General features: G+C 38.8%; 2 pseudogenes; both read right to left on the bottom strand.

The window, feature by feature from the left end:
* Positions 1-2,450, bottom strand: part of LOC134368597 (signal-induced proliferation-associated 1-like protein 1) — a 125,104-nt pseudogene extending 122,654 nt beyond the window's left edge.
* Positions 2,451-2,678: 228 nt separating this feature from the next.
* LOC134368490 (protein FAM217B-like) lies at positions 2,679-3,812 on the bottom strand (annotated as a pseudogene).
* Between the last annotated feature and the right edge of the window lie 17,353 nt (positions 3,813-21,165).

Genomic DNA, 21,165 nt, shown 5'->3' with positions numbered 1-21,165 from the left:
ATATTTTCATAGTTCATTTTTGTACTTTTTTACAACTTTTTTCACTAACTGATTCTAAGCCTGAAATAATTTTTCTTCTTCTTCTTCTTCTTCTTCTTTTTTTTTTTTTTTACCTTGGATCATTTTAATTGGTTAAGTGCAAGGTGTATGTAAACAATTCCCCAGAAATGAGAGGCACTTCTTGGAAATACAATGACTCGTGTCACTAGACTAGCAGGCCACAAGTGTTTTGACTTGATGAACTGAATGAGTTCATAATTCAACTTTCCAATGTCTGCTTAAAAATAGCAAGATTCTTATCTGCAGCATTTAGCGCATTATGATGTATTAGATATGTGTATTGGAAATCATAAAATTAAAATTGTGCTCATGTTAATTCTGTGATAAACCTAACTTTAAAAAACGTAACCCTATTCATTAGGCGCTCTGATCCAAACACAATAGCATTGGTTAAAGTAAACAACCAAACTGAGGCAAAAAAATAAACAAGCAAAGTCACTTTTTCATGCTTTTAAAACTGAACACATGACGTTATAACTATTTCCCAGATTAAGCAACCAACTTCAATTAAAAGAGCTGGGAACAAATGTATACGGCATTACCTATAAATTACTTAATCATGATGGTCTTTAGCACAGACATCTACAAGGCAGGGAAAAGTAAACCATCCCACCCTCACCCATTCAAGGTCTCTGTGAGTACTCATGTGGATACATTACAAGGAAAGCAGCAACTCAACAAAAACCCTTTAGTATTAATATGAAGAGTGTATATATGTATACAATATAATGCTTATGAATATTTATCAGCCATGAAGCTTCATAAAGAGCTGCATAAAAATCTAACAGAGAAAGAATCATAAGTAAGGTACTAGCCATGTACAATAGACTAATCTGTGCTCACAAGGAAAAGGGGAAAAGACACACGGAGCACCGCTCAGGAACCACAGAAAGGAAAATTAGGAGTAGTGCTACATTTTCCAAATACAACACATATACTGAGTACAAATGCTATATTTAAGAACTATGGAAGTAACGCCTACTATATGTACATCTTTTGTTCATATAAAAAGGTATAAATAAGATCTTAGTGTGAGAGCATGCTTTCTCCAGTATAGTGATATGAGAAAGAATGTAAGAGGGAATCTGTAAAAATCTGAAAATAAAGCCCTGAAAAAAAAAAAGGCCACTGTAAAAAATTTTCAGATTATTTAGAGTGATTAAATAAAAACTTAAAAGATCTTAACATTTAACCTTTGAACATTATTTTAATTATAAATGCATCTTATCCTATGCTGTTTCTGGTGACATTTACTGTTATGTGAAAAGTACGCAAGCTATTATATATTTTCTAATGAAAAATGCCAAGTTTTTCATTTTGCTCCAAAGGTGAAAAAAATAAAAACATGTCAAAAACAAATTCAATAATTGTTTAAAGGGATAAAATCAATTATAGTCATTAAAGTACAACGAATATCAAGAAGTAGTCAATCAAATGTTTTGAAGATATTCACACATGTCCACAGAAAACTCACAGCACAAGCAGGTGTTATTTACTTGCAGTTAAGACTTTAGGAGAGCCAGGAAGCCATCACACTGGATAAGGATGCTCAGAATACATTCAGCCACTTTATTCAGATTTCACTTCCCCTCCGTCTTGAAATGTGTTCTCTCCCACCACTAACCCCCCTGCCCCCACTCCAAGCAAGATCATAAAATCTTGCTGTCGCAAACTAAAACAGACGATTATTTTTGACTAAGGACAACAGGATCTGGGTTGCAAATCAGTAACTTAATAACTGTTACATTCAAAGTGGTTCCATGTGTTTTTATCCTATTATAGGCCCTTCATTTACAAATTCTTAAAGGTGATTTTCCTGTGGCACCTCTTTGGAGAAGAACACTACATGCCCGAAATTCTAGTGCCAAATATTTCATTCTCACCCCCACCAAACAGCAATAATCATGCTTATGCCCATCTACTTTCCAACTGGAAAAGCTTGCAAATTGTATTAGCCTCAGTTTAGAAAATTCGAAAACAGACTTCAACACCACCCCTAAATTTAAAATGCCCTCATTTAAAAACTTATGTCAGAGAAAATGTACTAAAGTACTAGATTCCATTGTCTTTAAAGAGCATGCAGCTAAGTGATAAGTGACGACTCAAAATAGAAACTCAAGTACTCCCTAAGTTAAGGAAGAACTGAAGGCTCTCCAAGGGGTAAAATGAACAGAAATTTTGCTTGAAGAGTTTATGTAAAAGCAAGAGAGGCAGTGGCAAGAAGGGCCTTATTTCAAATGTTTAAAATTCTGTACCACTATTTTACATACTTGTGCAAGTAAAAATGGGAGCTGAACGTCACTACCTGTTCTTCCAAGGCTGGCTGCTATTTCAGGTTTTGTTGACTCTTCCCCTGTACTGTTGCCATTTTTTTCCTTCATATGGCACATATTTCGGTTACTTTTTATCTAAAGGGTTCTCATTTGCATCAGACTGTCAATACAAAGAAAGGTTTATTGAAAGATATCCCTCTGAAAATAATCCTATGGGGGTGCGGGTGGGGTGGACTAAAGAACCAATCAACTACTTAAATGTCAGTAATCAGAACATTTCTTAAAATTCACAGTATCGGACCTTTGGAAGAGCTCTGATATTTAGATATCTGCAGGTCCTTAAAATTATTTCATCATTATCACACACCATTTCAATTTATATGTGCTTTGCTTTATGCCGTTCATTTTGAGTTTTTTCTCACTGGAAATAGTGACACAACGACAGTAATTTGCATTTCCCATTTTCTTAAGATTTGCATGTGCTTGTGTTTTGGAGGCCTTCATCACTGACTGTTTGGGAATTCCAATATGACCATTGGTTTCCATCTTAGGGCAGCTGTCACTGCAGGACAAATCCCAACACTGCAGCTTGGTACTCTTACTTGATTTCTTTTTCTGCCTTTCTGTCTTCATTTCAAGGGGTTGCTTCTGAGAACATAGCCTGCTACCACCCAGCACATCAGCTGGTTTGGGGAAGTCTCAAATGCATAACATGATGGGATGGACTTCTTCATGGTGAAAATCTTTCTTTCAAGAAGGTCCTGATGTTGAAGCCCCTTCCTGGTGAGGCAGGGGCATGGACAGAGCACTGGCAATTAGCTTACTTCTCCCAGGGCTTTTCAGAGCCTCTGAGGTCCCAGGGGCAGTGGGAGGCCTTGCTTTGGCCCCCTTTCCTTTTCTGCCCTGTATGGTCTAGATCTGCAGCCACTTGAGCTGAACAAGTCTATCGATATACTTCCCAAGAAGTCCTCCTGCTTATGGCATGGCTTCAGTTTTGTACTGTGTTCAGAAGCACTGCCATTTCCCGTGGATCCCAGGAGCCAAAAGGAGGTGGGAGGAAATCAGGATGATAGTATCCAGGCCCTAACCCAGGTGGATATCAAAGTAACCTGTATCAATTTCTTTAGCTTGAAGATTAAGATCTGGAGGTATGAGGGGAGAAGGAGAAATGGGAATTCCTTTGGAATCAGAAAGATCACTTGCTCTGTCCTCATCATTTTCTTTAATAATTTTCATTGCCTAAAAGTCAAAAAACTGTTTGTTCACTGAGGCCCCCTGACACCTGGAAACAAGTGGATTTCTTTTGGGTTTTCCTTCCTAGGAAATGTTTTCTTTAAGTTTATCTTCAGTGGATTGGGAAACACCTACAACTTTGCTTCTCAGCTGAGAAGAAACATGGTTTACAGGGGAACTACTGTGCTTTTTTCCTGAAGAATTCTTTGAACATTGCATTTTATCCCAAGATGAGCCAGCATTCATATTGCTGATTTTCTGGTGAGATTCATTCACCCTATTCCTTTTCTTGAAAAAAATTGCATGGCTGATTATCATCTAGGGTTTGATGGACTGTCTTTTCTGTTGAGCTGAAAATATTCTTACTCAATCTGTTGGAAGATGATGATAGCTGGGGAGGTGACTCCTTTATTCCTGTTATAATTGGAAAGGACTCCTCACCACCAGACTGCAGCATGCATTTTCCTTGTCCTCTGTTTGTGCAGACACAATTTATGAAGGGTGCACAGTCTAGGCAAAAGCAGACAGAAATTGATCTGACCTGTTTCACAACCAGAGGACATGTGGCGAGGCTGCCAGCCTGACTGTGGTAGGCACACTGAGGGAGGGAGTCAGCCTAGTTTTCTTTTTAAATGTCTGAGTACTATTTCTTAGATCAAAAATTCTTCATCAATGCATCTTGAACATGTTTCTTATGCACACGTGAAATATCTGGGGTCTTGTTAAAATGCAGATTCTGATTCAGTAAGTTTGAAGTGAAATCTTAGATTCTTCACAGCTAGCAAACTCCTAGGTGATGTCCCTGTTGCTGGATCTCAGATTGCACTTTGAGCAGAAAGTAGCAAGACTGTGGAGGGCAGGGACAACCAGATCACTCTGTTTCTCCAGCACCTTGGACAGTGCCTTGACCATGAAAGGTGTTTAATAAATGTTTCTGGTGGGGTGGTACAAAGAAAAGAACACAAACCTTGGAACAATGCTGCCCAAGGTTACAATATCAGTTCAACCTCTTACTGCTCTGAACAATTATGATCATTTTATTTATGACAGTGCTTCAGAAAGTTTATCTTCCAATTTTATTTTCTGCCTTTTTGAAGTACCCTTGTACTTATAAAAACAGGCTTGTAGAGTTTTTGTGAAGTCAAAATTAAACTATTAGCAGAGAATCAAGATGGCAGAATAGATGGTCCCCAGTGTCACTCTCTTCCACAATCAACCAATTTACAACCATTAAAAAAGCAACGACTGCCAAGCTGGGGACACCAGAGCTCAGGGGAAGAAAAGGAGAGAGCTAGAGAGTTCATGAGGCAAGAGAAGCCATGATAAGAGAAAGAAGGGACTGCTCCAGCTATTTTCAACCCTGGCCATTTCAACACTGGCTTTGGTGAACATACAGAACAAGAGCTGGCAAAAACTGCGTCTGTGTCCTTTGTGTGAAGTTGCTTGGAGACTGCAGGGGATAGGAGGTCCTTGGGAGTCCCCAGGCCAGAAAGACCACTGACAGGGTTCCTGTGGACCCACAAACGAGTGAGGGATCACAATAACTGAAAAGAGGAGCCGCTCAAAAGCCAGTGAGTCATTGCAGGGGACTGGCACATGGCCCACCCCATGGAAAGTGTTTGGAATATGGGGGAGTGGGGGAGACGGACCCACTGGGGAACACTGGGGCACAGCAAGGACAGCTCATCCACCCTCCAATCAGTGCAGGACCACTCAGTGGAGACTGGTCAGTAATATAGAACTGCAGAGGGGGTGCAGTTTGCTGAAAAGACTCAGGTCCAGACCAGAGTTTCCACACAACCCAGGTGTACTGAACCTCACAAGACCTGGAAGTGCTTACAAGGTCAACAATTAAAACCTGAGCTGCACAAAAAGAGAATCAGCAACAATGCAGCAATTTACCTCAACCACAGGGATCAAGTGCTGGTCCCCACAGGAAGTTCCCCCATTTTAGAAATAAGCAAAGGATAACAAATTAGTTCCAGTGCAGTTTAAGTGGTGGGGCAGCAAATATTCCAACACAGAACTGGAAGAAAACATAAAAAACCCCTAGACCAGAGCCAAAGTCGTGAATTAACCAGTGAAGGTCTAATACCACCAAAGAACTCCTATAAAACCTAGAAGAGCCAGAAGCCCCCCAGGCTCCTGAGCCTGGGTGAGGGGGGCCTGAGGGCTTCAGCTATTCCTTCCTGATGTCTGCATCCAGCCCAGCAATTACCGATCTACACCAGAAGCCCCCTGGGCTCCGGAGCCAGGGTGGGGATGCCGAGGGCCTCAGCCATGCTACCCGATGTCCACATCCAGCCCAGTGATGACTGTGCTGCCACCAGAAGTCCCCTGGACCTGCTAGCCAGAGTGGGGGTGGCCCACAGGCCTCAGCTATGTCTCCCTGTCCTCTGGAACCAGGCCAGCAAAGGAGCTGGCCATGGACCAGCCCTCCCCCCACTCCCACCTCAGTCCCCCTCTCCTCCTTCCCCCCCACTGCTCCACAACAACATCTTAAAATGTAAAATAAAATAATAACAATAATAATAAATTAATTAAAGAAATTATTTATTTTAAAGCACTTGGCATAGTTATCATATACAGCAAGGGCCTGACCAATAAGAGATATTTCCTGTTAATGGCACTGAAGGAAATCTGTCTTTTCTCGACTCAAAGAAGTTTCTTCAGTGGATTTCTCTTAATATTGTGCATCAAATATCTTAAGGGGAAAGAAAGTACCAACATAAGCTTTAGTTTGATTTTTAAGGACTATTGCATGTCTATTTTATCAATTCTAGCATATGTACCAAGAGATACAGAGAAAAAAATCATGCCAAGTGAAAACATGCCAAGTGTAGCCACATGTTACTTCTAGTCTTTCACAATATACAGCTGCCTTGAAGACAGTTAAAGCAGATCAATCACATCAAAGCAGACAGCAATGTCACTCTTCCTGCCTCACTGCCTGTTTGGTGGAGATAGTGTCTAGGTATTTTCCGGATGAAGCCCTGGCAAAGCCTCTCAGTAAGACGACCCAGAGGGTGAATACAAAGAAGATTGGCATGAGGCATTCAGTGCTCAAATAATTGCGCTGGAAAAGGCATTTCATGCTGAAGAAAGCCTCATGCTATACTTTCTGGCCCAGCTCCCCACTTACCTACTGGCAGAAAAAGTATCTCCATGTTCAGACAGTTTATATTTCAAATGGGAGAGATTAGTCATCTTTCCTGTATGAATTACATTTCAGAGCAACCAAATAATTGGTGGGAAAAGTTACCATTTTTTTAAGAATCATAGTTAATAAATGAAAAGAAACTATAAAAATAGAAAATCAAATATGCAAACCTTAATGGATTTAGACAATGGTCATCAATAGTTTCTAAAACCATTAGACAATAAACATTAGATGTTAAATTGTGTAATAGATGGATTATGCTGACATGATCTGAATTTATCAATCTTTCCATCATTAGAAGAGGGACAAACAGGACATTAGTTTTCTTTTGAGGTAAGGCAATAGGAAGCATATAGAAACACTTGTTAAAAAGAGAAAACCTGTGTCTAATCATGCCTCTGGGTCCAACTCTCAGTTTACAGAAAATGTGGGGGGTGGAGGGTCATGTTAAATGACATCACAATGCTTTAGTCATCCAAAGTCAGATATTCTAACAGACAAATGGTTTAGTTTCTTATGAAAAAATAGCATGGAAAAGAAGGAAAATTGTTATATTTAAGAGAGACTTATGACACACATAATCCAAATGCACTATATAGGCCTTGTTTGGATCCGGATTCAAACAAATTAACTTTAAAGATATTTTCAATAATCAAGGAATATTCAATTAGGATTAGATATTCAGATTTTATAAGGGAATTATTGTTAATTTCATGATAAATCTGTTGGAGTCATGTTTTAAGAAGTCTTATCTGTTGAGATGCTTACTGGAGTGTTTATTGATAAAAGATGCCCACCTTTACTAGGAATCAGTGCAACAATGACAATTCAAAGAAGTAAAATACCTCACCTGTTAGATTAGCAAAGTTAAAATGTTTGTGTTTGTAACTGGTAGCAAAATGGAGAGTAAATAAAAACTCATGCATTTGAAAGTTATGCAGTGTTGACTGTTTTGTTTTTTTTACTGCCCGGTGCAGGGATCAAACCCTAGACCTTAGTGTTATCAGCACCATGCTCTAACCAACGGAGCTAATCGGCTAGCCTTGTGGGTGTTTAAATAGTAGAATCAAAGCAATATTTAGCAAAGTTGAGGTTGCATGTTCTCTATTTCAAGAATTACAGAAATTTCCGGAATTCCTCTTCTAGTTCTGTGTGTCAGCTGATTTGGCTGGATGGACAACTCTGACTCCTGCAATAGGTCTGGCTGGGCTTTGCTTCTTGTTTAGATTAGGGCTCAGGTCTATCCCATGTTTTTAATTTTTTTTTTAATCAATAGACTTTATTTTTTAGAACAGTCTTAAATTTACAGAAATAGTACCGAGAGTTCCCATTTACCACTCTCTCCCTACATAGTTCCCCTTATTATCTGTATTATTTTATATTTGGTACATTTAATGAGCCGATATTGATACGTTGCTGTTAACTGATGTCTGTAGTTTATCTAGACTTCCTTAGGTTTTAGTTGTGTGCATTTCCTATTCCAGGATCTCATCTGGGATATCATATTACATTTAGTTGTCATGTTTCTTTAGGATCCTGTTGGCTGTGACACTTTCTTAGACTTCCCTTGTTTTCAATGACCTTGACAGTTTTGAGGAGTACTGGTCAGGTGTTTTGGAGGATGCCCTTCTATTGAAAAGTTTTAAGTGTTTTTCTCATAATTAGATTGAGTTTATGGGTTTGGGGGCATAAGATCACAGAAATAAAGTATGATTTTCATCAAATGATATCAAGGGTACACGTTATGAACATGATTTTGGACTGTTGATGTATGATTGCTTACCTTGATCATCTGGCTGAAGCACAGCTTGTTAGGTTTCTTCACTGTAAATTTACTCCCCCCCACGATCCACACCACAGTCGTCCCCCCCTCATATTCCATGTGGCACATTCTGTGCAGCCCACACTGGAGTGAGGAGTTGTGCTCCCCCTCCTTTAGGGCGGAATAGCTTCGTAATTTGTTTCGAATTCTGCATGGGAGATTTGTCTCTTCCCTCCCATTTATTAATTTATTCAATCTTTTATTTATATCAGTAGAGACTTACAGATTTACTTTATATTTTGGGTTACAATTCAAAACTATTTCATTGTTTATATTGTCATAATTTTGGCTATTGGTAGCTCTTTCATTTGTTTTTTGTGCCCGTTTGACATATGTCCATTTGTGTGTGTGTATGTGTGTATTCTTTGAGCATTTAATTACTTCCTGTGCTGCAAGATGCTCCAGGCTCGTCTTGTATATTTTCTTTTCTTTTCTTTCTTTTTTTTAAAAATTTTATTTTGTCGATATACATTGTGTCTGATTATTGCTCCCCATCACCAAAACCTCCCTCCCTTCTCCCTCCCCCCCTCCCCCCAACAATGTCCTTTCTGTTTGCTTGTCTATCAACATCAAGTAATTGTGGTTGTTATATCTTCACCCCACCCCCAGGTTTTGTGTGTGTGTGTGTGTGTGTGTGTGTGAATTTATATATTAATTTTTAGCTCCCACCAATAAGTGAGAACATGTGGTATTTCTCTTTCTGTGCCTGACTTGGTTCACTTAATATAATTCTCTCGAGGTCCATCCATGTTGTTGCAAATGGCAGTATTTCATTCGTTTTTATAGCTGAGTAGTATTCCATTGTGTAGATGTACCACATTTTCCATATCCACTCATCTGATGATGGACATTTGGGCTGGTTCCAACTCTTGGCTATTGTAAAGAGTGCTGCGATGACCATTGGGGAACAGGTATACCTTCGACTTGATGATTTCCATTCCTCTGGGTATATTCCCAACAGTGGGATAGCTGGGTCGTATGGTAGATCTATCTGCAATTGTTTGAGGAACCTCCATACCATTTTCCATAGAGGCTGCACCATTTTGCAGTCCCACCAACAATGTATGAGAGTTCCTTTTTCTCCGCAACCTCGCCAGCATTTATCGTTCAGAGTCTTTTGGATTTTAGCCATCCTAACTGGGGTTAGGTGGTATCTCAGTCTGGTTTTGATTTGCATTTCCTGGATGCTGAGTGATGTTGAGCATTTTTTCATATGTCTGTTGGCCATTTGTATATCTTCCTTAGAGAAATGCCTACTTAGCTCTTTTGCCCATTTTTTAATTGGGTTGCTTGTTTTCTTCTTCTAAAGTTGTTTGAGTTCCTTATATATTCTGGATATTAATCCTTTGTCAGATGTATATTTTGCAAATATTTTCTCCCACTCTGTTGGTTGTCTTTTAACTCTGTTAATTATTTCTTTTGCTGTGCAGGAGCTTTTTAGTTTGAATAATCCCATTTGTTTATTTTTTCCTTGGGTTGCCCGTGCTTTTGGGGTCGTATTCATGAAGTCTGTGCCCAGTCCTATTTCCTGAAGTGTTTCTCCTATGTTTTCTTTAAGAAGTTTTATTGTTTCAGGGTGTATATTTAAATCCTTAATCCATTTTGAGTTGATTTTAGTACACGGTGAGAGGTATGGATCTAGTTTCATTCTCCTGCATATGGATATCCAGTTCTCCCAGCACCATTAGCTGAAGAGGCAGTCCCTTCCCCAGTGAGTAGGCTTGGTGCCTTTGTCAAAGATCAGATGGCAGTAAGTGTGTGGGTTGATTTCTGGATTCTCTATTCTATTCCATTGGTCAGTGTGTCTGTTTTTATGCCAGTACCATACTGTTTTGGTTGTTATAGCTTTGTAGTATAGCTTAAAGTCAGGTAGTGTTATGCCTCCAGCTTTATTTTTTTTGCTCAGCATTGCTTTGGCTATGCGTGGTCTTTTATTGTTCCATATAAATGACTCGATAGCTTTTTCCATTTCTGAGAAAAATGTCTTTGGAATTTTGATGGGGATTGCATTGAATTTGTATATCACTTTGGGTAGTATGGACATTTTCACTATGTTGATTCTTCCAATCCGAGAACATGGGATATCTTTCCATCCTCTTGTATCCTCTCTAATTTCTCTCAGCAGTGGTTTGTAGTTCTCATTATAGAGATTTTTCACCTCCTTGGTTAACTCAATTCCTAAGTATTTTATTTTTTTGGTGGCTATTGTAAATGGGCAGGCTTTCTTGATTTCTTGTTCTGCATGTTCCCTATTGGAGAAAAGAAATGCTACTGATTTTTGTGTGTTGATTTTGTATCCTGCTACTGTGCTGAAATCATTTATCAATTCCAGCAGTTTTTTTGCAGAGGTTTTAGGCTGTTCGATATATAGTATCATGTCATCTGCAAAGAGGGACTGTTTGACTTCATCTTTTCAAATCTGGATGCCCTTTATTTCCTTCTCTTCTCTGATTGCTCTGGTTAGTACTTCCAACACTATGTTAAATAGGAGTGGTGAGAGGGGGCATCCTTGTCTAGTTCCTGTTTTTAAAGGAAAAGCTTTCAGCTTTTCCCCATTCAGGATGATATTGGCAGTGGGTTTGGCATATATGGCTTTAATTATGTTGAGATACTTTCCCTCTATACCTAACTTATAGAGGGTCTTTGTCAGGAATGAGTGCTGAACTTTATCAAATGCTTTTTCAGCATCTATAGAGATGATCATATGGTCCTTGTGTTTGAGTTTATTAATATGGTGTATCACATTTATTGATTTGTGTATGTTGAACCAACCTTGCATCCCTGGGATGAATCCCACTTGATCGTGATGAATAATTTTAGGTATGTGTTGCTGTATTCTGTTTGCTAGTATTTTAGTGAGGATTTTTGCATCTATATTCATCAAGGATATCGGCCTGTAGTTTTTTTTTTTGGTTATATCTTTACCTGGTTTTGGTATCAGGATGATGTTTGCTTCATAGAATGATTTTGGGAGATTTCCGTCCATTTCAATCTTTTGGAATAGTTTGTAAAGAATCGGTGTCAATTCCTCTTTGAATGTTTGGTAAAATTCTGCTGTGAATCCATTTGGTCCTGGGCTTTTCTTTGTTGGGAGCCTTCTGATAACAGCTTCAATCTCCTTTATTGTTATTGGTCTGTTCAAATTTTCTACGTCTTCATGGTTCAGTTTTGGGAGCTTGTGTGTGTCCAGAAATTTATCCATTTCCTCCAGATTTTCAAATTTGTTGGTGTATAGTTGTTTATAGTAGTCTCGAATGATTCCTTGTATTTCAGATGAATCAGTTGTAATATCGCCTTTTTCATTTCTAATTTTGGTTATTTGAGTCTTCTCTCTTCTTTTTTTTGTTAGCCATGCTAATGGTTTGTCAATTTTATTTATCTTTTCAAAAAACCAAATTTTGATTCGTTGATCTTTTGAATTTTTTTTTTGGTTTTCAATTTCATTCAGTTCTGCTCTGATCTTAATGATTTCTTTCCGTCTGCTAACTTTAGGTTTGGATTGTTCTTGTTTTTCTAGTTCCTTTAGGTAAAGTATTAGGTTGTTCACTTGCCATCTTTCCATTCTTCTGAAGTGAGCGTTTAATGCAATAAATTTACCCCTCAATACTGCTTTTGCAGTATCTCACAGGTTTTCGTATGATGTATCATTGTTTTCATTAGTTTCAATAAATTTTTTGATTTCCTGCTTGATTTCTTCTTGGACCCATATGTCATTAAGTAGAATGCTGTTTAATTTCCATGTGTTTGTATAGTTTTCAGAGTTTCATTTGTTATTAATTTCTAGTTTTAATCCATTGTGGTCTGAGAAGATACATGGGATAATTCCAATTTTTTTTGAATTTATTGAGACTTGATTTGTGACCTAATATGTGATCATTCCTGGGGAATGATCCACGTGCTGATGAGAAGAATGAATATTCTGAGGTTGTTGGGTGGAATGTTCTGTAGATATCTGCCAATTCCAATTGGTCTAGAGTCTTGTTTAGATCTTGTGTTTCTCTACTGATTCTTTGCCTAGATGATCTGTCTAATATTGACAGTGGGGTGTTCAGGTCCCCTGCTATTATGGTATTAGTGTCTATTTCCTTCTTTAGGTCTAATAGAGTTTGTTTTATAAATCTGGCTGCTCCAGCATTGGGTGTGTACATATTTATGATTGTTATGTCTTCTTGATGGATCAGTCCTTTTATCATTAAGTAGTGTCCCTCATTGTCTCTTTTTATGGTTTTTAGTTTAAAGTCTATTTTGTCAGATATAAGAATAGCTACTCCAGCTCGTTTTTCTTTTCTGTTTGCATGGTAAATCTTTTTTCATCCTTTCACTCTTAGTCTGTGTGAATCTTTATGGGTGAGGTGGATCTCTTGTAAGCAGCATATAATTGGGTCCTCCTTTTTGATCCAGTCAGCCAGTCTGTGTCTTTTGATTGGGGAATTTAAGCCTTTTACATTAAGAGTTGTTATTGAAAGGTGTTGATTTATTCCTAGCATTTTATTGGTTGTTTGGTTGTCTTAGGAGTCTTTTGTTCCTTGCTTTCTGATTTATTGTTTGGTTTCTGTGTTTGTTGGTTCCTTAGGTTGTAGATAGCGTTTTTGTTTGCTTGTTTTCTCTTCATGAATGCCATTTTTATTATACTAGCGGATATTGATTTTTCTTGGGTTTTTATGGCAGTGGTAGTTATTTTTCAGGAACCAAACCCAGTACTCCCGTGAGGATTTCTTGTAAGGGTGGTCGTGTGGTAGTGAACTCCCGCAGTTTTTGTTTGTCTGAGAAATAAACTATTTGCCCTTCATTTCGGAAGGATAGCCTTGCAGAGTAGAGTATTCTTGGCTGGCAATCTTTGTCTTTTAGTATTTTGAAAATATCATCCCATTCCTTTCTAGCTTTTAGGGTTTGTGATGAGAAGTCTGATGTTAGCCTGATTGGGGCTCCCTTATAGGTGATTTGACGCTTCTCTCTTGCAGCTTTTAAGATTCTCTCTTTGTCTCTGAGTTTTGCCAATTTGACTATGACATGTTTTGGAGAAGGCCTTTTTGGGTTGAATACGTTTGGAGATCGTTGAGCTTCCTGGATCTGAAGATCTGTGACTTTTCCTATACCTGGGAAGTTTTCTGCCACTATTTTTTTGAATATGTTTTCATTGGAATCTCCATTTTCCTCCCCTTCTGGAATACCCATGACTCAGATATTTGAGCGCTTGAGGTTGTCTGATATCTCTCTCAGATTTTCTTCAATGTCCTTGATTCTTTTTTCTTTCTTTTTGTCTGCTTGTGTTATTTCAAACAGCCCATCTTCAAGTTCAGAGGTTCTCTCTTCAACTTCGACAAGCCTGCTGGTTAAACTCTCCGTTGTGTTTTTTATTTCGCTGAATAACTTCTTCAGTTCACCAAGTTCTGCTACATTTTTTTTCAGGACATTGATTTCTTTGTACATTTCCTCTTTCAGATCCTGTATACTTTTCCTCATTTCATCATGATGTCTAGCTGTGTTTTCTTGTATCTCATTCAGTTTCCTTAGAATTATCACTTGAAATTCCTTGCCAGTCATTTCAAGGGCTTCTTGTTCTATAGGATCTAGAGTTTGAGATTTATTAACTTTTGGTGGTGTACTTTCTTGATTTTTTGTATTTCTGGTATCTTTTTTTTGATGTTTATTCATTGTGGCAGGGGGTTTCACAATCCACCAGTTTGAGACTAATGAATAACTAGGATGTTGCTGTGGTTGCCAATTTCGTATGGCTACCTCCGTGGCTGCTCAGTTGGCCTCTAGTGCCTTGTGTGTGTGGTTGCCTTGGGTCTTGGGCTTCCTCGGGGAGCCACCTTTCTGGTCAGCTTGGACTCTGCTGGGCTGGTGGATCATGTACCACAGGGTGTGTGATCTCTGTTGAGCTTTCACTTCCTGTGCAGGACTTCTCCCTGTTCCGTGTGCTCTGGCCCAGGCTGTTGGATCATGCACTGGCGACCCCACCGGGTGTGTGGTTTCTGTCAAGTCTCCGCCTCCCTGGCTGCACTTCTCCCCACTCTGTGCGCACTGTGCTGTGCTGGGGCATGTCTTCTGCCACCCTCGTCTATCAGCTGGGCCTTCAAGACCCTGCTCGGCACCGCCTCGCCCAGGAAGTCTACCAGGTTTCTGGCAGGCACAGACGACCGGTAGTTCTGGGTGCCTTTGTAGCACTGTGTAGATCTTTCTCGGGTCTTGTTCACCTTTGTATCCCCCCGGTATAAACCGAGTCTAGCACCCGCCTGCAGCCAGCTCTCTGGCAGGTTCAAGTGGGCCTGGGAACTCTCCTACCACACTGTTCCCAACCAGAAATTCGTTAGGCTTTTTTCTGAACTGGTGGCCGCAGAGATGGTATCTGCCTCCCAGTAACAGTAAGTTTACCGGGGGTCGGAGTCCAGGGTGTGGTGGAGTGACAGTCGGCCCGCCCATACTTCCTTGCCCTCCCGACACTGGCTGGGGATGCCCCACGCCACCAACCCGCCAGAGAACCATGGAGGGAGTGGGAGGGGAGGCCGGCCTGCAGGCTCCGGAAAGCCCCGCGCCGGGCCCGGCAAGTGGGAAGGCTCATTGACGGCTGAGCCAGGCGGAGCTGCCTGCACCTGGGAAAATGGAGGCAGCACCGGGGCGGTGAGTGGCCTGGTGATGCAGGCGGGAGCCGGGTGGGTGTCAGCCCCCCAAACAGGGCTGTTCCAGGGGTCACTCACAGGGTTGTGCCAAGTCAGGCGCTCACTCTCTGCCTCTGGTTTGCCGCCTTCCCCTTTCTCGGCCGCTGCCGCCTTGGGCTGTTCAGTCGCGGCGCAGCTCGGGCGCTCCCAGGAATCTTCTTTAATGCCGGCCTGAAATCTCGAATCCTGAATAGGGCAGCTGGCCACCTTCAGCGCGGCCCCAGCCTCCGGGATCCTGTCTGCATCCACAGCAGCCCTGGCACCGGGTTCCCTGTTTCGAGACTCGCTTTTGCAGCTAAGAAACAGTTCTTTTCCTGCTCCACACTTCAAAGCTGTTGCCTGTAAATGAGGCAGCCTCTCCTGCCGGGGGCAAAGTGGCGGTCACCCCCCACGACCGGCCACCAGCAGCCTCTTGTATATTTTCTGCCTCAGTCCTACAATCAACCATTTCTCAAAGAAGCCCTGTTTCCTTATCGGAAAATAATATTAGAAACCAAGATCTGGGTGCTAAGTGCTCATTGCTTTTGTGGTGTCCTTGCTTGTAGTCTTTTTCATGCAACAGTAAAGAAATACATGTGTGTACTAACACGTATTTATTCATGTATCGATACATGAATTGTATCTATATTAAGTTAAACATGAGTTCTTACTGATGTCCCCAACTCTAATCCATTACCGTATGGATCATTCTGGCTAGTTCCTCTGGCTTGTCTGTAACCTCCCAGTCCAACAGTGAGAACCACCATGCACATCCATTTACCTAATTATTCATTTCTAGCACACATGCACAGCAGTATCAAAATTGTAAACCCATGCCTCATGGGAAGGGATTTTATCAGCCAGTGTAGAGTGGTACAGTGCTTATGTGCAGTTCCTCTTGCGTTTAGTCTTACAGATTCCACTCATTTTGAAAGCTACTTAGGTAAACACATTTCACCCTGACCCTCATCAGTGAGGTTGTTTCATGTATTTGTAATATAGTTAGATTCTTTAATCACACTCTGCATTCTTTCGTAGGATCCTCCAACCTCTTAAATGACTTAAATTTGCATACATTGAGGTTTATTCTTTGTGTTGTAAAGTTCCATGAGTTTTGACAAACATATAATGTATTATTTTGTATTACACTGCATTATATTTGTATTACCCTGTAATACAAAATAGTTTCACCACCCTTAAAATTTCTTGAGCTTCTCTTCTTTCTTTCCTCTAAACCCCTTAGCAACCACTGAACTTTTTGCTGTCTCTATAGTTTTGCCCTTTCTAGATTATCATATAACTGGAATCCTATATTATGTAGCCTTCTCGAACTGGCTTCTCTCATTTAGCAATATGCTTTTAAGGTTCCTCTATGTCTTTTTGTAGCTTGATAATTTGTTTCTTTCTACTAATGAATAGTATAACATCGTATGATGTATCATGGTTTGTTTACCCATTCACTGATTGAAGGATGTATTGGTTGTTTCTAGTTTTGTGATTACTAATAAAACTGCTATAAATCTTTGTGTGCATATTTTTGTGTAGACATAAATTTTCAGCTCATTTGTGTAAACAATTAGGAGCTCAGTTGTTGGATTGCATGGTAAGACTATGTTTATCTATGTAAGAAACTGCCAAATTGTTTCTGAAAGTTCCCATAGCATTTTGTATTTCCACCAGAAATGAATGAGGATTCCTATTGCTCTGCATCCTTGCAAATACTTGGTATTGTCTTTTATTTATTTATTTGAATTTTAGCTGTTTTAATAGGTGTGTGGAGACATCTAATTGTCATTTTAATTTTCAAGTCCCTAATGACAAAAGAATTGGGAACATTTTTATGTGATTACTGTCATTTGTATATCTTCTTTGTTGAGGTATCTCTTCTGATCTTTTGCTCATTTTAAAATTGGGTTATTTTCTCATTATGAAGTATTAAGAGTTCTTTCTATAGTTTGGATACAAACCCTTTATCAGACATGTGTTTTGCAAATATTTTCTCGCTGTCTGTGGCTTGTATTTTCAGTCTCTCAACATCCACTTTATTTTTACTTTTGGCACTAAAAGATGAGGGATGGTCAGCCAACTGTTATTCCTCTAATATGAGGGTACTTCAAAAAGTTCATGAAATAATTTGTATTATCTTTTAATTCTAATTTTCCTTAATTTTCTGAAGTACCCTCATAGCAATGGCAGAGCCAAGAGAAAATATTTTTGAATTTGTTATCACATTAGAAGCTCCTGAGAGTGTCAGGTGGGCTAATGTTCCATTGGGCAAAGAAAGTCACATGATCAAACACTGAGTTAATGAAATGGGGTAGCATATGCAGGTGGGAGATGGGGAAGAATGAATATTTCTTAACAACAATATAATCTGCCACAGCTGCAATGGCTTTCTATTACCTTATTCTGTGGTTTATTTATTTAATTTTAATTTTTTAATATTAGCATATTCATTATTATAAATCATAATTTTTCTTTATGCTCTCTACCTGACCTATCACTCCTCAAACCCGCTCCCTCCCTCACCCCCATCTCTAGTATCCTTAGGTTTGTTCTCTCCTTCTGCGAGGAGAGAGTCCTGTTGTGGTCTTTCCTTCCTTCGTTTCTTTTTCTTTCCTACTTTCTTAGCACCCAGTTATGAGTGAGAACATATGGTATTTCTCTTTCTTTCTTTGGCCTATTTCACTTAACATAATTTTCTCCAGACTCATCCATGTTGCTGCAAATGGCAGAATTTTATTCTTTTTTATGGCTGAGTAGTATTCCATTGTGTGTATATACCACAATTTGCTTATTCAGTCATCCATTGATGGACTTGTAGGTTGGCTCAATATTTTGGCTATTGTAAATAGAGCTGTGATGGAAATGGGAGTGCAGGTATCTCTTTGACATGATGATTTCCATTCCTTTGGATATATACCCAGCAGTGGGATTGCTGGATCATATGGTAGTACTATCTGTAGTTGTCTGAGGAACTTCCATACTGTTTTCCATAATGGCCATGCTAATGTACAGTCACACCAATAGTGTACAAGAGTTCCCCTTTCCCCAAATCCTCACCAGCATTTGTTATTCTTTTTAATAATGGCCAGTCTAACTGGGGTGAGATGATAACTCAGTGTGGTTTTTATTTGCATTTCTCTGATTATTAGTGATGCTGAGCATTTTTTCATGTACCTGTTGGCCCTCTGTATGTCTTCCTTTGCACAATGTTTTTTTTTTTTTAGTTATAATAGTGAATATTTATTTATAATAATAAGAAAAGAATTCACAACAAACTATAGATTCAAAAAGTTTACAAATACCACAAACATCATACAAAATCCAGAAAACTAACAATATACTTTTGTTAATTGCCAGACACATCTCTATAGTTGGCCTCCTCTTCATATGACAAGTTTATGATATTGTTTTCTTTTTTTTTAAAATTTATTTATTTTTATTTATTTATTTTTTTAAATTTTATTTTGTCGATATACATTGTGGCTGATTATTGCTCCCCATCACCAAAACCTCCCTCCCTTCTCCCTCCCCCCTCCCCCCAACCATGTCCTTTCTGTTTGCTTGTCGTATCATCTTCAAGTAATTGTGGTTGTTATATCTTCTTCCCCCCCACCCCCGGTTTTTGTGTGTGTGTGTGTGTGTGTGTGTGTGTGTGTGTGAATTTATATATTAATTTTTAGCTCCCACCAATAAGTGAGAACATGTGGTATTTCTCTTTCTGTGCCTGACTTGTTTCACTTAATATAATTCTCTCAAGGTCCATCCATGTTGTTGCAAATGGCAGTATTTCATTCGTTTTTATAGCTGAGTAGTATTCCATTGTGTAGATGTACCACATTTTCCGTATCCACTCATCTGATGATGGACATTTGGGCTGGTTCCAACTCTTGGCTATTGTAAAGAGTGCTGCGATGACCATTGGGGAACAGGTATACCTTCGACTTGATGATTTCCATTCCTCTGGGTATATTCCTTTGGGCAATGATTTTTCATCTTTTGCCCATTTTTAAATTGGATTATTTGTTTTTTACTGTATAGTTGTTTGAGTTCTTTATGTATTCTGGATATTAATCCCTTATTGTATATATAATTTGAAATATTTTCTGCCATTCTGTAGGTTGTCTTTTTGCTCTGTTTATTGTTTTCTCTGCTGTGCAGAAGCTTTTTAGTTTGATATAATCTCATTTATTTATTTTTCCTTTAGTTGCCTGTGCTTCAAGGGCCTTATTCATAAAGTCTCTGCCATCCTACTTCCTGGACTAATTCCCTTCTGTTTTCCTTTAGTAATTTTATGGTTTGGGCACTTATTTTTAAATCTTTAATCCATTTTGAGTTGATTTTGATATATGGTGAAAGGTACAGAGTCAGTTTCATTCTTCTGCATGTGGATGTCCAATTTTCCCAGAACCATTTATTGAAGACGTAGTCTTCTCCCCAATGTATGTTATTGGTGCCTTTGTCAAAGATCAATTGGCTGTAAGTATGTGGGTTGATTCCTGTGTTTTCTATTCTGTTCCATTTATCTGTGTGTCTCTTTTTATGCCAGTACCATGCTTTTTTTGGTTACAATAGCTTTGCAATGTAATTTGAAGTCAGGTAGTGTTGTGCCTCTGGCTTTATTTTTTCCTCAGGATTGTATTGTCTATTTGGGGTCTTTTGTTGTTCCCTATGAATGTTAGGATTATTTTTTTCTATTTCTGTGAGGAACATCATTGGTATTTCGATGAGGATTACATTGTATCTGTAAATTGCTTTGGGTAGAGTAGACATTTTCATGATATTAATTCTTCCCATCCAAGAGCATGGTATGTCTTTCCAACTTTTTGCATCCTCTTTAATTACTTTCAGTAGTGTTTTGTAGTTCTCATTGTAGAGATCTTTCACCTCCTTGGTTAAATTGATTCCTAGGTATTTTTATATTATTATTTTGACAACTATTGTAAATGGGCTTCCTTTCTTAATTTCTTTTTCTGCTAGTTCATTACTGGTGTATAAAACTGCTACTGATTTTTGGGTGTTGATTTTGTATCCTGCAACATTACTGAAATTGTTCATCAGCTCTAAGAGTTTTTTGGTAGAGCCTTTAGGTTTTTCTATTTATAAGATCATATCATCCACAGACAGGAATAGGTTGACTTCATCCTTTCTAACTGGTTTATTTCTAACCCTTTATTTCTTTCTCTTGCCTGATTGCTGTGGCTAGTACTTCCAATACCATGTTAAATAGGATTGGTGAGAGTGAGCATCCTTGTCTTGTTCTTCTTACTCCATTCAGGATATTGGCAAATGGTTTGTCATAAATGGCTTTTATTGTATTGAGATAATTTTCTTCTATACCTAATTGGCTGAGAGTCTTTATCATGAAGGGATGTTGAATTTTGTCAACTGCTTTTTCTGCATCTATTGAGATAATTGCATGGTTTTTGTCCTTGATTTTATTGATGTGATGTATCACATTTACGGACTTGCATAAGTTGAACCATCCCATTATCCCTGGGATGAATCCAGCTTGATTATGGTATATATATTTTTTGATGCATTGCTGTAATCTGATTGCTAATATTTTGTTGAGGATATTTGCAGCTGTGTTCACCAAAGATATTGGCCTGTAATTTTCTTTTTTTTGTTGTATCTTTATCTGGTTTTGGTGTCAGGGTGATTTTGGCCTCATAGAATGAATTTGGGAGAATGGCTTCTGTTTCAATTTTTTGGAATAGTTTGAAGAGAAGTGGTATTAATTCTTCTTTAAATGTTTGATAGAATTCAGTTGTAAAGCCATCCAGTCCTGGGCTTTTCTTTGTTGGAAGATTTCTGATTACTCTTTCAATCTCATTGCTTGTTATTGGTCTGTTCAGCTTTTCTGTTTCTTGTTGGCTCAGTCTTGGTAGTTTGTATGTGTCCAGGAATTTATCCATTTCCTCCGAATTTTCATATTTGTTGGCATACAGTTGTTTATAATCATCTCTAATG

The sequence above is a fragment of the Cynocephalus volans genome, chromosome 1, assembly GCF_027409185.1.
Source record: "Cynocephalus volans isolate mCynVol1 chromosome 1, mCynVol1.pri, whole genome shotgun sequence".
NCBI classification, from domain to species: Eukaryota; Metazoa; Chordata; class Mammalia; order Dermoptera; family Cynocephalidae; genus Cynocephalus; species Cynocephalus volans.
Note: the sequence above shows the minus strand (reverse complement) of the source record. Positions and strands in the feature narration are given on the sequence as shown.